Source organism: Marmota flaviventris, chromosome 8 (assembly GCF_047511675.1).
Source record: "Marmota flaviventris isolate mMarFla1 chromosome 8, mMarFla1.hap1, whole genome shotgun sequence".
NCBI classification, from domain to species: domain Eukaryota; kingdom Metazoa; phylum Chordata; class Mammalia; order Rodentia; family Sciuridae; genus Marmota; species Marmota flaviventris.
Window position 1 is genome coordinate 66,344,077 of NC_092505.1, and position 12,801 is coordinate 66,356,877.

Genomic DNA, 12,801 nt, shown 5'->3' on the forward strand with positions numbered 1-12,801 from the left:
TGCTCAGCCTTCAATTTTTTTTAAAAAATATAGTTTTTCTTTTCCTGTTAAAAATATAAAATTTAGGGGCTGGGGCTGTAGCTCAGTGGTAAAGTGCTTGCCTCGCATGTGTGAGGTACTGGGTTTGATCCTCAGTATCACATAAAAATAAATAAAGATACTGTGTGTTCATCTACGACTAAATAAATATAAAAAAGTATAAAAAATTAATTTATTTTAAAAGAAACCAGAAATATGAAAACAAGTACTTTTGAAACTGCAACTTGGAGAACTTTCCCCACATTAAATTGAAAAAAAAAAAAAACCTTTTCTCTGAACAGGGTTTCCTTTTGAATAATAAAAAAGATTATAGGTTCTGAGCCATTTTAAGCAAATTACTTGTCTTCAGTAATGTGAATGGATAGAAGTTCATAGTTCAAGTAAGAGAGAGGTAATAAATTTTCATAATGATTACAGCCTTCCATTTCAGTATAGCATTTATCATTTTTTGGCAGTGATGCAGGGCATTCCGTACCAAATTCAAAGGGTCATTTATCAAAATACAAAAAGTAAAAAAAAAAAAAAAAAAAAACATAAAAACCTAACAAGAAAAGAATTTGGACTTTATTATAAAATGACAGTTAATAATTATATTTGAAATATATGGCACTAAAATAGCTATGTCAAAGGTGACTATTTTAAGATTTGGAGATGCTTTTAAAGAAGATAATCTTTTCTGTTACTGGTTGAACTGTGTTCTCCCAAAGGATGTTGAAGTTCTAACCCCCAGTACTTGTGACTGTGACTGATCCTATTATTTGGGAATAGGATCATTGCAGATGATCAAGTTAAAATGAGGACAGGAGGGTGGTCCCTAATCCATTGCAACTGATGTCCTTATAAAAAGGGGGAATTTGGGCACAAGGCATTATGCATATAGGAAGAACAGCATGTGAAGAGGGGATGGTGGTGGTGATGGGTGATGCACTTACAAGTCAAGGGATGCCAAAATTCACCAGCAAACCCCCAGAAGCCAAAGAGAGAGGCATGGGACTGATTCTCCCTCAGACTAACCCTGTGGACACTTCAATCTTAAAATTCTAGCCTCTGGAAGTATATGACAATACATTTTTATTGTGTATGCCACCCAATTTATGGAACTTGACTACAGCAACCCTAGGAAACTAATACACTTACCTAGGCACAGCATCTTTTTTCTCAAAACCTGTGAATGCTGAGATGCCCCTTGTTTCACCAGAACTGACATCAATGAAAGGGACCACTGTGCCCTGGTGAGTGAAGAATCTTGGAGAGGAAGCCCAGGTGCCATGCACTTGTTGGGCTGCCTGTATTTTTTCACCCCTCTTTATAGCTGTGTCATCAACCTGGCTGTTTTATTGGGGGGGGTCCCTGATTTTGTACCAAACACTGTTCTGTTCTGAGGCACTCCTATCTGTAGATGGTCAGATCTTTGACCACTCGCTGGGACTAAGATTTTGACTCTTGCCTCCCTTTGCTCATCTTCTAAGATGGCATATTCTGGTAATATCTTGGGTGGATAAGTGAGATTTCCACCTTGGGTTTCTGGTTCCCTCTTTGATGTAACATTGTGATATTGGAGAAGTCATTTTCTCTGAATACCCATTATTTAAAAAGTCCAGTGATATCATAGTGTTCCTTCAATAACATGGTAAAGTGCTTTGTACACTACATAGCATTTTTCCAAGTGTGTTTCTATAGTTTTATAATCTGGTATATTGTGTGTATGTGTTTGTGTATGTGCACTAACTTAAACAAGAGAATCGTTTGGGGGGAAAAATAGCATGAAAATCACAGATTCTCAAAGAATAGCCACTTGACATTGGTGTTAAAAATAGTAACAAATAAATTATCCAGCTAAATTTGCAAAGTCTTACTAATTGGTGATCTCTAAGGAAGGGGACACACACACACACACACACACAAAATATATGATAAGCCCTTCTACCGAGATCTTAGGGATGACAAATGTTTCCCCAGGAAGAATTCCTACATCCCGAGGGAGCCTGATATCTGGAAAAATCCATTGATGATGTAATGAGAACCCTTCCCAGAGGAAGCACCTTCCACTCAGGGAAACGTGGGCCTCTGAAAGCAGCCAATGACTTCCAGCTGTGTGGCTCTGGCTGGTCTTTCTCATTACCTAAGTTTTCCACATATGATTTGAAGATCCTGGACTTTCTCTAAAATTCCACTATAAGAACACTTGAAAGCGAAGCCAATTTTGTAAAATTATATGAGAAGCTAAAAAAGTAAAGTAATTATAGTTCAACAATTGATTCTGCAGGTTAATATATTTATATTGTCTGAATAGCCTGAATACTTATGGCAATCACCATACAGATATGTCCTACCCAGCAAGGTTCTTAATCTCTGTCTAAACCATATGTGTTTCATCAATTTTCAGTCATCTGCCCAAATACTTACTGAACATGACAGCTCAAAAGCATACAGTTTAAAGATAGAAGCAAACACAGTGAGTTAAAAGAAAAAGTTTCTAAAGCTGTGGGTTATAGATGATATTGCACCATCCAGAGAGTGAAGAATTTTTTCAAGTGCACATTTCTTTAGATGTGCACCTTTCATCCTGGGAAACTTTGAAGAGGAGAAATTCCAATTCTTTAACATTCCTTCTTCCCTGAGGTTGAAAATTTTTAACACGTGACCATAACTTCAGTCCTATGCTCTGTTACTTAGGAATTGATTGACAAGACTCCAACAAATGCTTGATTTGGAGTTACAAGTTGTTCAGATTGGGAAAGACAGATGTTGAATATTTGTTTGACAGTGCCCTGTGAGATACAAAGAGTTTGTCTTTATAATCTCTGGAATGGTGGAAAATGGGGAGAGGATGGTGTCTGAAAGAGTTGCTGAGCAAGGGTTTGGACCCAAATGAAACTGTTTATTTGGGTTTTGGGATCTCTCCCAGGCCATTATTACCTAATATTTTGGAAAGGCTTCCCCTGTTCTCCTCACAGTTCTACTGCTTAGCAAGGGAACATGGAGGGGACAAATTTTCTCTTTCACATACTAAGCCTCATCCAAATACAAACATTTCTGGTATGGCACCGAGGTCACTTACATATTCAGCACAACTGAAGCCTGGAGGATGACTGATGAGTGCTGCCTCAGGTCATAAATAAAGTCCTGCTGAGTGTGGATCTCCAGGACCAATTTCCAGCTGGCAAGACTCACAGCCACGTGTCCGACCACGGGTCGGAGGTGAAAGGGAGGCAGCAGTTCACTAAAGGCATTGTTTTCATTGGCCCATAATGAAAGGCTCAAGAAACTGCCCATTGATGGCCAGAGGGCCCCAAGAGCCCTTGTGAATGTCTTCTTCAGGCACAGACAGAAGTGGGAGTGGGTTAAGTGGTATGCTGAAGCATTCCAGGCATGAATCCTGACATTGTGTCTGTGGACTGTGCGTAGGTCCAGCGAGGCAATGCTAAAGAAGCTGGCAAGGCAGAGGAAACTCGAAGAATGCGGGTGGCTCTGGGTGATGAGATTGCGCAGGGAGACATTTAAGTCCCAGGCAGTCACATGGAGGTTTATTCAGCCTGGGTGCATTCATGCAGCCATGCAGTCACTCCAATACTTATGGCAGGTTCAGAGGGTGTAGGTGAGGAACTGACGGGCTGGCTGATGCATACAACTCTCCAGATCTCCCCCGAACGCCATGATTCTTACTGATGATCATGTCTGAAGTTACCAGTAGTGGGCTGGGGCTAGTTCTGTGTGGACAAAAGGCATCCTCTAGGCCCTGGTTTAGCACCATAATTTGGATAGGCTTCCCCTGTCCTCCTCACAGTTCTACTGATTAGCAAGGGAACATGGAGAGGACAAATTTTCTGACCAGTGGCTCTCTTAAAACTTTTCTCCCCTACAGGCCTGTGAAAACACTACTGTGCTGTTTGCAGAGAATAATCTCCTGACTCTGATGTAAAAACATTTGTTGCAACTGTAGTTAGGTAAGCCAGCCACTGAATCCAGGATGATGAAACAGGATTTTGTGTTTAATCCCTTAGCTCCTCTCTGTGTATATCACCACTTCCTAATTCATGTTCATGCAGAAATTCTATTTTCTTCCTAGAATCCAGTTTCTGTCAAAATCACTGAAACTAAATTGGGTAGTTTGCCTTGATATTACTTGGGCTACTAATGGCTTCATTAGGCTCTTTCTAAAAGGGGAAAGTGCCCCACTTATTATATCTACTTTTACCTTTTCTTCATTTCCTTCTGGACAATCCCAATCAGGAAATCCGGATTAATTATCTTTCCACTCATTCTCTTCTTCCCAGGTTAGCTTGTAAATTTTGATTTTTTATCATGTCCTGATAATTTTTCCCAATTTCTACTTATTTCTCCTATACAACCCGATTCATATGTGACCTAATCAGGAACTTGAAAAATAAGCCTAAGTCATTACAAAAATTAACATATTCATAAAATATGTAGTAGGCCTATAAAAAATAATAAGGCTTGGGCTGGGGATATGGCTCAAGCGGTAGCGCGCTCGCTTGGCATGCGCGGGGCACTGGGTTGGATCCTTAGCACCACATAAAAATAAAATAAAGATGTTGTGTCCACCAAAAACTAAAAAATAAATATTAAAATCTCTCTCTCTCTCTCTCTCTCTCTCTCTTTAAAAATAATAGTAATAATAATAAGGCTAGGTGCAGGGGCACACGCCTATAATCCCAGTGGCTCGGGAGGCTGAGGCAGGAGGATGGTGAGTTCAAAGTCAGCCTTGGTAACGTGAAATGCTAAGCAACTCAGTGAGACCCTGTCTCTAAATAAAATACAACAAAGGCTGGGGATGTGGCTCAGCGGTTGAACGTACCTGAGTTCAATACCCAGTACCCACCCCACCCCACCAAAATAAAATGATACTTTAGGAAATAGAAGCTATAATAAATATAATAAAACATTTCTCATTACGAGTAAAACCAATGGCTTCCCACAATGGCTAAGGATAGAGCTGTTGAGATGGGGTCAATGACAATCATAATTTGTTGAGATTTCACCAAGCAGAGTTTTAAGTACTTCATATGATTTTCCTATTTAATTTCACAACAACTAAATGTATGATTCTTGATTATCATTCTAGTTTTCAGATAACAATAGCATATTTTGTCCTTTCAAACTAGGAAGTGGTAGTCTTATTGAAGCCTGGGTTTCAAGAAGGTTTTAAAACTTCTGTTCAAAATGAAAATGCTTTTTTCTAATTCTGTGCTATGTCACAAGTTATTGAATTTGCTAGTTTAGTGGCAACAATCTACAAGAGGTGTACTTAGTGGAATGTGGAAGAACTGCAGATGTTTATAGATGTCTTTTCATTGACATGAGGGGTCCAGGGCAGGAAATGGCGAGTACACAATGCTGAACTCAGCTTCCCTCTGTTTCTTATAAACATATCCTCGTGTGTGTCCAGAAGTGTCAAGTCCTGGAGAAAAGAACACCTTTGTAGACCTAAGGAAAGCCCTTGGACTTCTCTGTAAACACACTCCATAGCCAGACGCAGGGCTCTGAGGCCAGTTGTCATAGGGAGGTGAATATAGTAAGGTGATCATCTTAATTGATACAAGGCGAGAGATTCCTTTGCTCCAGTGCTCCTACTGGGCCTGATAACTCCTAACAGATAAGAATACCTATTCCCCTTAGCCTTCCAGTACTTGAAAGGATTCAGTAAAGTTTATCAAATAAATAAAACTCTTTTCCTAATTTATTTAGGCTGGAATATTCCACATTTGGTAAACACTTTTAGACCAAGTGTTAAATTGCAGTCTTTAAAGTTCTACAAATCTTCTGAAATCACACACAAATGTTTCTGTGTACATGTGGGAGTTTTGGTGAGGTCCTTAGCTTTCATCATATTCTCAAGAAGTTTCTCAAACCAGATTGTTTAAGAATCACTGCTTCATGATTTACAAAGAGGTTACACTTCATTATTTTGTTTGACCTTACACCAAATGCTGAGAAAGCTATTATAATGATCCTTAGTTTGCAGAAGATGGCAACAAGACTGAGAAGGATGGCAGTGTTCTGACTCCAGACTTCTGTTCTTCCTATATTTGCATGGTGTGTGCACACACACAAGCACATATGTCAGTGGGCATATGTGCACATGTATGTTTGTGTAGAGGAAGAACTGGTAACAATCAAAGGTTAATGTGGATTCTACATAATTGACTCTAGGGTGACTTTTTTTCCCCTCCTGAAGTTTAGAGAATGGGACAATTGCTTCCTATCCACTTAGCTTCAGTTCTCAGAAAGCTGCAGAATGTGGGCTAATTCTTCCTTCACTTGAAGTTCTGATACCTCCATAGATTGTCTAACTATGAAAGAAGATACATCCCCATTTGCTTTTGAGCCTTAGCATCTATGTAATGGGGTTAAAATACCATTTACTCTGTCCTACACATACTTTTTTCTGCCTTTTTAAAGGCACCTAAAAACATAACTGACTTCTGAATCCATCATCTCTTCTGGATGCTTTGTTCTACTTGACGACTGAGACTCATTTTCTCTTCTGAAAACTGAGTACTTCAGAACAGAATAATTTTATGGATGCCTTTTTTTTTTTATCTCTAAAGTACTCTTTCTATGATACTGTTGTGAAAGAAGCCAATGGGGCAGGGGAAAGAGAAAGTATAAAAGCAAAGAGAACAGCGAGTTGTCAGCTTTTCATTGCTGTGACCAAATGCCTGACAAGAATAACATAGAGGGGAGAAAATTTATATTCGTTCATGGTTTCAGAGGTTCAATCCATGTTGGCTGAGTCTATTGCACTGGGCCCAAGGTGAGGCAGAATGTTGTGGCAGAAGGACATGGTGGAGGGGTACTACTCCATTCAATGTGGCTAGGAAGGCTGGGCGGGGGTGGGGTGGGGCGGCGCACACCTCTAGTGACCTGTCTCCTCTAACCACACCCCACTTGCCTGTGGTTACCACACAGTTCAGATTAGGTTACAGTTCTTACAATCCAATAATTTTACCTTTGAACATTCCTTATTTAACACAGAAGGTTTTGAGAGACACATCATATCCAAACCATAGTAAATGGCCATGTGGATGGAGTTCCAGAGTCATTACTTCCCACTAGTGGCTGGTCACCGTCTTCCCCATCCCCCCAAACACCTTAAGTACTATCTTTACTAGTTTCTCTCACCTCTTCAGGAAATGCATTTGTCAGAACTAAGAAGCTTCAAACACAGGTGTGATGGAGTAAGCAAATTCTCACTTAAGTTGAGAATTTGTTGAATTTCAATACTCCTTGTAAGCCAAACCTCACTTCCTATTGACAAGAAGCAAATCAGAGCTTTGTTGACATAAACCCCTGGGGCTCTGGAGAGGGTGGACTTGATGACCCATGGAGATCTTTAATCTTTCAGAAACTATGATTCTGCAATTCCTCCTCCTGGTGACATCACTGGGGAATTAGCATGTAACATGAGGCATGAAAGATAGTTTGAAGGGACATCAAGGCTCAAGTCTGAGTAAGTGAACCTTGCTTCCTGCACAACAAGATCAGGGCAGTTTTGTGGTCCAACACCAGAAGGTACCTTCTTGTTGTATCCTCAGCCCTTGGAGCTCAGTTTTAAGACATTATGGCAGAAACAGATACCCCTGGAATGGAACAATGCTGCTGCCCTGCCTCAATACTTTCCTTTCATCACACAAAATTTCATTTAACTGGAAATTGAAATGTGAAAGTCTGTGGGTACTTTCTCCTATTTTATGAAATGTGGCAAAACTCTATCTCAATATGCATATGTTAAAACAAAAATTGATTGCTAATGAAGGCCAGGTTGGGGATGGGGTAAAGGGCAATTTATAAATCATACAACAAACCAAGTTTAATGCAAGAGACAAAAGAATACATGAAGAACTGTGCTATTTTACCTTGCACTTTGTCTTTGAAAAGAACATTTTTTTTATAAGAATCTCAGATATCGGAATTATTTTAGTCATTTATATCAAGTATGGTGGTTGTAAGTGCTTTCAGGAGTTAATGGGTTTCTGTTACATAACCAGTTTGCTGCATAATAACTACCATTCCTGGGCTGCCCACCAACAGTCAAGTGCTTCTCAAACATCGCTCCATTAGATCCTGCCTGTAATCCTATGAGCTAGGTGCTGTTATCTTGATTGTATAAACAGAATGCTGGATTTCAAAGAGGTTTGTAACTTGCCCAAGGTCACAGAACTTAAGTAGCGGGGTCAAAGGTCAAGCTCAGGTCTATCTGGCTTCAAAATTGTGCCATTACCAGAGCACCAAAATGTTTCCTTCTTACATTAGCATTTTATCTTCTTGAACAAATACAACCATAGATGCTGTGTTCATCTGTTGGGGCTGCCATAATGACATATCATAAATTGGTAAGTTAGAAACAAATTATTTCTCAGTTCTGAGGTTGGAAAGTCTAAGATTGATGCACTGGAAAAATTGGTGTCTGGTAAGAGCCAGTTTCCCGGTTCCTAGATGGTAACTTCTCACTTTGTCCTCACAAGGTGAAAGGGGCAAGCTAGATCTCTAAGGTCTCTTTTATGAGAGCATTAATCCCAGTCATGAGGGAAGACATTGTCCCCTCCTAATACCATCACCATGGGGCTTAGAATTTCAACACAGGAATTGGGGGGGGGGCGGGGAATGCAAACATTTATATCATCCCTACTCTTTTACTTTCCAAAGGGCAGTAGTAGAGTAATAATAATACCAATACACATGGCCCAACTCTGTGGCAGTGACCACCCTAATATTTTATAAGTTATTAAGTAACTTATTCCTTCTAAAATCTCACAATATGTAGACAATGACAATTCCTGTTCACAAATGAGGAAACAAGGACTTAGGTTTAGAAACTTGTCTAAGATCACCCAGCTTCTGAGTGGCAGAGCTGGGAATCGAAGCCAGAGACAGAGGCTCCTCATGCCATGCAGTTCACTTCTAGGCTAGAGCATCTTGTCGTAGAAACAAGTCACTCAGAGGAGACCCTCTGTACTGTTCAGACTGGTCCGGGACAAAGTTCGTGAAGATTTGATGATTATGTAGGAAAGTGCTGGGGATTCAGTGAACTGAACTTCTAAAATCCTTGAACAATTGCCTGACAGGCGGAATTCTGGGCAAGATCCAAAAGCTAAGGGCAGCCAGCTCCCTGCCTTTCCTTAAGGGGTACCTGTGTGAGTACTGGTGTCACACACTGCTGGGCCAAGGTGCTGAAACAGATGGCTCTCAGAGCTCGAGCTAGGGCTCCTGCATCAGACAGGGAGCTAGCTTTCATCTTTCCATTTCTCTTCTCATTTGTTAGTCATTGCTTTGTTTTTCAGAAGTGAAATTCTTTGGAATTCTTAGGAACCAGAGGGTTTTGAATCTGTAATGTTTATAAATTTGCTATGTGAGTGCTGGTAAATTAGGCTTCTTTTTTGCACATGAAGTCATATTTTGACCGAAACCAAAAAAAAAAAAAAAAGACTATTTGAGAATCTGTGGGGATCAGAGCTGAGTATTGTGTTACAGAAATTTTCCATTTTAGACACAAAATATACAGCAGTACATGGGCCAAAAAAGGCTGAGAGAGACTCCAGGAGGGCCTGAAGAAATAATACCTCTGTCTTTAATCCTAGGGAGTGTGGCCAGGTTCTTGAGAGGGTTGTCCACAAGATCTGGATTTGATCACTCTTAGGTGCCTGAGTGTAGGATGATGATAATGATAGATTTCACAGGGCATAATTTAGGATGCCCTTGGGGAAGGTACTAACCCTTGGTGCATCAGTTTCTAATATATGAAAATGGGATAAAACCTTAAAGTTCTTTGAGAGTGCTAAAAACGTACACATTGATTATATAATAATGAGATGGTGATACTTGCTAGATAATTATTAAGCAATACTTATAGCTCACATGTATGGAGGCCTTACTATGCATAAACCAATGTGTTACAGCTTTCTAAATACCTCATTTTCTCTTCACAACAACCTGATGAGATCAGACATACTATTAATTCCAATTTTATAAGGAGGAAAAAGCAATTTAGAAAAGGAAGTGACTGACTTAAAGAAGTTTATTACCTCAAGTATAGATTGGGAGTTCTGACACCAAAACTCACACAATGACCCAATACCCTAAAGATAGGACCTGGGCTGAATCCAGTGGATGAGACAGGGAACCATCTTTTGTTAATTAAAATGTGTTCCTCTGACATCTCATCCTATCTTTTAGCAGTACCCCTTTCATGGTGACATGGAACCACCTATTTTTAAGAAATATGCTGGTTTTCCAGATAAACAAATCGGTATTGGTCTTTTTGGCTCAAATCTGAAGCTAGTATTGCCGATGCGGTGGTTCTTACACTGTGGTATCTTGACCAACATCACCTGGGAACTTGTTAGGGATACAAATTCTTTAGCCCCAAGTAGATCTACTGAATCAACAACTCTGGGCATGGGACCCAGCAATCTGTATCTGAGCAAGTCCCCAAAGTGATTCTGATGCAGCTAAAGTTTGACAACCACTGGCCTCTGGGATAAAGGAGAGAGTTAAGTCAGGAATAGAGGTTCAACTATGATTCTTAACAGCTGCTAGTGACTCATTCTCCCCAGTCATTCCCTTCTGAATTTCTGTCCTTTTTAGGATGAAGGATTTGCTCGTGTCCCGTCTTGTGTGATAAATTTCATCAGCAGTGTCCATTCTTTTCTGAATCAATGCTGTGCATGAGGAGACTGAGCTTTATCCATCACTATGTGTATCCATTACCCACTTTTAGGAACCACTTGTTAATTTCCCAGTGTGCATGATTAGCTTTAAGTTACCCTTCATGCTTTAGCTTTAAGTTACCATTCATAATAGGAAAAAAAAAAGGTTGAAAAAAACTATAGTTCTAAGTTGAATGGGACACTTGCAAAAGTGGCACGAATATCTAAATAGTCTTGATTTTAAAAGTTCCAAGCAGTGCTATGAAGGAGTCAAGCAGCATCCTGGTCCCTTCGCCGCAACTTCATACCTACAATTTATCACAAGGGGTAAAACAACTATACTGAAAATGAGGAAAGTCCATTTTTAAATGTGAGCTATGGCTCAAGCTTGTCTGATTCTCAGCCTCACCAGTCCCGCGTGCTCCCTGTAGGAAAACCAAAACTGTGTGCGCAAGATCAGGAAAGTTTTCTGTCTTTTAATTCATTTTCCGGGGGCTGGTGTGAGATTGGTCCCACAGCTCAACACAAATCATCCTTTTAATAACTGTGCAAACATAACTGAATAAAAATGACTCCAGCTTTGCTGGTTTGTGACCAAAGCCTTGCCTTTGTATCTGAGATGCTGCTTTTCCTAATTGAAAAATAGTAGAAAACTTTACTCAGCTTTGCCAGAAAGTGGAAAATTATGGTTATTGATTTGATGTGCACTTAGCTACTTTGGAGTAGAAGGATATTTTTCTTTTATCTCAGTGAAGGTTCACTAATATTAAATTTGGGTTTGAGAGGCCTCTGGATTCCATCTTACATCTCCAAATAAGGTAAAATAAAAATGTTTAAAACGTAAAAGTAGTTTCTGCTGACAGAAAGTTTTTAAGTTTCAAAAGAGCTTTCTGCAGCATTCTCTGTTGCTATCTGGTCTTATTTTAATTCACTGCAGACACACCAAAGAATGTAAGTCATGAGCCTGGGTTAGCGACATGCAAATGAAGGCAAGATGTATTATGTGCAATAAAATCTGGACTAATGGAAGTGGAGACTGCTGGCAATGCCTGCCCTGTGATGACTCTGTGGAAGAGTCAGCAGCCCACATCCAATGAGGAAGAATGAAGAAACAGACTTCACATGGCCTTCCCTATTTGACAGATGCACTAAGTTCTCTGCCCCTAAACACCCTTGTCCTATAAATTGATGTTCTTGCTATTATAAACCAACAATTTCTAAAAATATCTAAAAGGAAAACTCTTAATACTCACTCAATTACAGTCCACTAGTTCAAAATTAAAATTTTGGAGACAGATAAACTCAAATCCAAAAATCTGGCTTTATCTTTTATGCGTGTCATTGGAAGAGTTATTTAACCAGTCAGACTTATTTCCTCACCTATAAATTTGGGATAAAAATTTTCACCTCATGGATTTGCATGAAGATAAATTTGGATATGATACAGTAGATTTAGTAGACAATATTATATTTTGTAATCTTAAACTCTGTTAGTGCAAAGAATACATCCACATTACATGTATATTCTCTATCTCACACACACACAGATACACAAAATGTTAATATATGTATTGCACAATAATCTCAGTGCTAGAGTCTAATATCCACCCTCCCCCCAGTACTCATATGTTGGAACCTAATCCCCAATGTGAAAATATTTGGAAGTGGGGCTTTGGTAGCTGATTTGGTCATGAGGGTGGAGCCCACATGGATAGAATCAATGTCATTATAAACAGAGCTCAGATAGCAAGCTTGCCCTTCCACCATATAAGGACAAGTGAGAGATACCATCTATAAACCAGAAAGTGAGCCCTCCCAGATACCAAATCTGTCAGTTTCTTGGTTATAGGCCTTTCAACTTCCAGAACACTGAGAGATAAAAATTCTGTTGTTTATAGCCACATCAATGTTTATAGCAGTATAATTCACAATAGCCAAGCTATGGAGACAACTTGGGTCCCTTTCAACAGATGAATGGATAAAGAAAATGTGGTATATATACACAATGGAATATTAATCAGCCATAAAGAAGAAAGAAATTATGGTATTTGCTGGCAAATGGATGGAACCAGAGACTATCATCATCCTAAGT